This window comes from Crocodylus porosus, unplaced genomic scaffold (genome assembly GCF_001723895.1).
Source record: "Crocodylus porosus isolate Cpor-Errol unplaced genomic scaffold, CroPor_comp1, whole genome shotgun sequence".
NCBI lineage: Eukaryota > Metazoa > Chordata > Crocodylia > Crocodylidae > Crocodylus > Crocodylus porosus.
Genome location: NW_017728931.1, coordinates 39,299,171 through 39,304,397, shown reverse-complemented (window position 1 = coordinate 39,304,397; position 5,227 = coordinate 39,299,171). Strand labels below are relative to the sequence as shown.

General features: G+C 46.8%; 1 protein-coding gene across 1 annotated transcript in view; it reads right to left on the bottom strand.

Annotated features, from left to right (window-relative positions):
* The window catches only part of CUNH7orf73 (chromosome unknown C7orf73 homolog), a 12,024-nt gene that overhangs the window by 6,127 nt on the left and 670 nt on the right, over positions 1-5,227 (bottom strand). The window lies entirely within an intron of this gene.

Here is a 5,227-nt window from a genome sequence, read left to right as displayed (position 1 = left end):
GGGGTGTTTAAGAGGAGGTTAGATGAACATCTTGCTGGGGTCATTTGACCCCAGTATTCTTTCCTGCCATGGCAGGGGGTCGGACTAGATGATTTGCTCAGGTCCCTTCTGACCCTAGAAACTATAAACTCTGTGAAACCCATAAGCATGAACAAAACATGTCATTATCTTAAGTCATAGCTCAATATTACATGCAAGGTCAGTTCTGTCTTATCTAGACTTTTCAACAGCTGAAAAAAATGGGCAATAAAAATGTGCATGTTAATTAAAAAAATAGGGACTAAGGAAAGTCTGAGGGACTTCATCTGTGCTCAGTATTTTAAGACACATTTAAAATGTAAACAACAGACACTTCCTTAATTCTGAAAGACAACAAAAAACAGTGTAAAAATTTGTGAGATTATCCCTTTATCTCCCTGCTACAGTCTTAAGGGGGGCAGGGAGGGGCAAGGAAAGGAGAGAGACAGATGCTCTTTCTACCCACAATAAGAAGGAACCCAGAATTAATGTGCCCTTCCTTTCTCCCCACCCCCCCGCCCCTTCATCATATTTCAGACACTAATCAGAAAGTTAATTAAAAAGTGATTGTTATCAAGCATTTGTAGTACAAGAGCTTCAGGCAGCCCCTGAGTTCAGAAACATCAAGACTTTTAAAGCTGCTTAACCTACTGGGGAGGGCTATTACCCAATGTCCTTCCTGAAACAGAGAGATACAAGGGGTTCATTTGGAAGAAATATACATGCTTTCATAATTACCCTGAAATCTTGTTTTGGAGCATGACAAGATAAAAAGCCTTATTTATTTTATAAAAACACGAGAACCGAATAATTCAGGAGAGACTGATGTTAAAAAGATTCCAGAATTTGAGCAGCCAACCAATCCCAAAGAAAAATTTAAGAAACCCAGGAGACAGAGGCATTCTAATTTCTCATATATACATGTCCTTTTCCCACCTCCTATTTACCTGTTTGTCACTGAGACTGGCTTTTAATAGTCTCAGGCTGGGGTTAAATAAGTCCAAATAATACACTGCATGCAGAGTGATAGATATATACCCTTGCACATACATGTATATGCATGTACGTATATATTAGGGGTGCACCCATAGAGATTTTTGGGGCCAATACTGACAGCCAATTTCCGATACAGCTAGTAAGCCTGTTGTAGTGGAAGAGGACGGAAGTGGTGTTGGGGGGGGGGGGGCAGATCAACACCCCCCACAGTGAGGGAGATGGCAGGGGCAGGTGCTGCCTAGCCAGGTGAGGCATAGGGTACAGCTGCAGCTCCTGGGTGGGACAGCATGGCTGCCACTGCTGCTTGCACCCTGGGAGGGCATGGGTGGGGGGTGTGCCCCCTGGATTGGCATGGGGTGGGGCAGGCATGCTGCAGCTCAGGGCTGAAGCCGGGGCTATGCCGGGCTCTTCTCAGCAGGGGCTGGGCTTGGGGCAGGGACTACAGAGGGGGCTGCAGCCACTCCAAGTTTTGCCATAGCCCCACTCCCAGCACTGCTGCTGCCATGCAACCGGCGCAGCCCTGGCTCTTCCCAGAGTGTGGGTGAAGGTGGAGCACTGAACCGGGGCTGAGCCAGGCATGCAGCAGCAACGGCACTGGGAGCAGGACTATAGTGAAATCTGGGGTGACTGCAGCTCCCTCTGTAGCCCCTGCCCCGAGCTCAGCCCCCACCCAGAACAGCTCAGTACAACCCCGGCTCCAGCCCACATCTGCAGCCTGCCTACCCCACCCTGTGCACACCCAGAGGCGCACCCCTCCCTTGTACCCTCCTGGGGTGCAAGCAGCAGTGGGAGCCACCCAAATCCCCCTGAGGAGCCCCGGCTCCATCCCACACCCTGCCCCATCTTGGCAGGGCAGTGCCTGCCCCTGCCCCCTCCCTTATCATGAGGGGCACCCATGGCCCTTCCCTTCACTCTCCCCTTCCACCACAATGGACTTACCAGCTGCATGCAGATCTGTTCCTTGCTGCCTGAGTGCTGCACTGCAGCTGCATGCACACACAAGCATTTATTGGCCAAATTATCGGCCGCATCGGGTTGATTTCCAATACAGACGACTTTCTTCATAACAATACCAACCTGATGTATTGGTGCACCTCTAATATATATACACATCTATAGATACATATGTATGAATATGTACACACACATATACATATATATGTATGTATACCCATCCCCCTCTCTCTGCATGCAATGCATTATTTGAACTTATTCGTACCAAAGCTGAGAATATTAAAAACCAGACTCTCAGTGACAAACAGGTAAATAGAATGAGTATGGAGGGTGGGAAGAGAACCAGGTATTAAAGATATGTACCTAGAATACTGATTAAAACCTGTTGTTGGTTATCTAGTTTTAGACATGCATCAGAGTTTTGAGATGCATATAAAGCTTGGAAGGGGAAGAAGACGGTCAGAACTCTTTATGTGGCCAGTGAGGCAAGAACATGCAGTAACTGATACTGATAAGGGTAGACGTATATTATCATAAATACCACACTTAATCTCACCTTTGAAACTAGTGTTTCTTATCTGGTTTGTTTAGAACAGAATACAGAGGCACGAGGAGAGAAAAAATGATATGGAGCACTGATTTCAAAGCAGTGGTTTGTAGACTGAAAATGTGTGCATGTGTGGGAGAAACGGGGTGAGGGGAGACAGCATCTGGAATAATGACAAAATTTCCACTTAGAATGGAGTGAAACCACTTTCAGAATCTGTGTCAGGTGTTCCCAAGTTTTTTACTTTATTTTAAATGTGGGTTGCTTGATTTGCACCAGGCTATCCATGGCCTCAAGGGAAAATAACTCAAGAGGCTTCAAATACTGAAAAGAACTGCAGACACAAGACATGAAGCAATGCACTGTGGAAGCAAAGAGGTCAGGGGCTTACCAAGGTAAGAATTTGAATGGAAGGGGGGAAAATAGCTAGGACGCCCCATAACAAAAGCAGGCAGCATGCTAGAGAGAGCCTTAAGACCATTTTGAAAACTGACAATATTTAGAAGGAATATTAAGAAGGTCTACTATAATAGAGTTGGATGGACTTCAGTATAGCAAACTAATGCACTAAAGAGGTCATGCTTTCTAAGCTGGCTTAGTACTAGAATGGAAGCAGTAGCCTTTATAAAAGTGTTTGGCCACGTTTCATTACATGCATAAATGGGGAAAACAGTATAGAAAGAAGTAGTGAAAGACAAAAACAAAACAGCAAAGCTCGTTTTTTCAAAAGGCCGCTGACTTAAAACATACATTGACCACGCTAAAAAACATTTTGTACTATGAAAAAATTACGTGGTGTATGTTTTGACCAGGACACTCACTTCACTTCCATCTAACTACATTTATTTGGAGTTATTTGAAGAAAATGGTAGCTAGGAATAACTGGAACTATGTATTGGGGGCACACTGCTGGTGATCTAAAGAAACTGTAACAAAATTAGTAAGGCCAGAGCACGTGTGTGTGTCACATGCTACTGAAGACATGGGTATTTTTTACACAAGTGCTGCAGTGCCGAGTGTTTTGAAAAACACTTGGCGCTGTGTTGCTTGCAGCTGTGTAAGTGGTGAAACGCATATTGTCGCTGAGAAAATGGCAGTGGAGTACTTTTGAACTAAAACGCATATAAGGTGTTGTAATTCAAAAGTGCACTGCCGCCATTTTCTGCATGCTGACACACATTATGTTGCTTTTCTTACACAACTGCATGCGGTGCAGTGCAGCGCACATCAGCTCATGTGTGGAGCCGACTTGATTAATCGAGTCCGCTCCAAAGCAGCAGATCTCCAGCATGTCATGGGACAAAAAGGTTTGTGTATAAATGCCTGGACTCATCTTGGTGCGCAGTCACCAGTGGGGTCCCTCAAAGCTGTCCTAGGGCCTATACTATTTAACATCTTCATCAGTGATGTGGACATTGGTGTCAGAAGTGGATTGGCCGAGTTTGCCGATGACACCAAACTCTGGGGTAAAGCATCCACACCTGAGGACAGGAGGGTGATCCAGGTGGATCTTACCAGGCTCATGAAATGGGCGGACGAGAACCTGATGGTGTTCAACACCAATAAATGCAAGGTTCTCCACCTTGGGAGGAAAAACCTGCAGCATACTTTTGGCTCGGGAGTGCTAGGTTGGCTAGCACTATGGGCGAAAGGGACTTGGGGGTCATGACGGACCACAAGATGAACACGAGCCTTCAGTGTGATGCTGCAGCTAGTAAAGCAGGCAAACGTTGGCTTGCGTCCATAGATGCTCCAAGCAAATCCCAGGATGCCATTCTCCCCTTGCACTCGGCCTTGGTGAGGCCGCAGCTGGAGTACTGCATCCAGTTTTGGGCTTCACAATTCAAAAAGGACGTGGAGAAGTTTGAGAGAGTCCAGAGAAGAGCCATGCATACGATCAGAGGTCAGGAAAACAGACCTTATGATGAGAGGCTGAGAGCTATGGGACTCTTCTGCCTGGAAAAGCACAGGCTCAGGGGTTATCTGGTGGCCACCTACAAGTTTATCGGGGTACTCATCAGGATCTTGGGGAACGTCTGTTCACCAAAACACCCCAAGGGATGACAAGATTGAAAGGTCACAAACTCCGTCGCGGCCGATTCAGGCTGGACATGAGGAAGAATTTCTTTACTGTCCGAGCCCTCAAGGTGGAACAGACTGCCACTGGAGGCGGTTCAAGCACCCACTTTGAACGCCTTCAAGGCACATTTGGATGTCTATCTTACTGGGATCCTATGATCCCAGCTGACTTCCTGCTCCTGGGGCAGGGGGCTGGACTCGATGATCCTTCAGGGTCTCTTCCAGCCCAAATGTCTATGAAATCTATGGACTGATACTATGTAAAAATATAGTTTCTCTGGAGTGCAAACATTTGTAGCTGTTAACCCTATTGGCTGGTCACTGCTGACACATTACAGCTACACATCTAGTTGTGGAACTAAAACTTCCCCATTTTTACATGACATAGGGGCAGAAGGCAGGGTGTGGAGTGGAGAGGGACTGCTTACAGGAACCAGGATGGAGCTGCTGGCAAGTGTGACAGCTCCCTCCCGCCCAGGTGCAACACTAACAGCTGTATGGGGGCAGAGCAACTCCAATGCACTAGTGAGGTATGGGTCTCTAACACGACAGAGAGGTAGTTAGCTGTGTGAGTCTGAGGCAGTGGCTCCCAAACTGTGAGTCACGACCCAAGTGGGGTCACAACATCAGGGG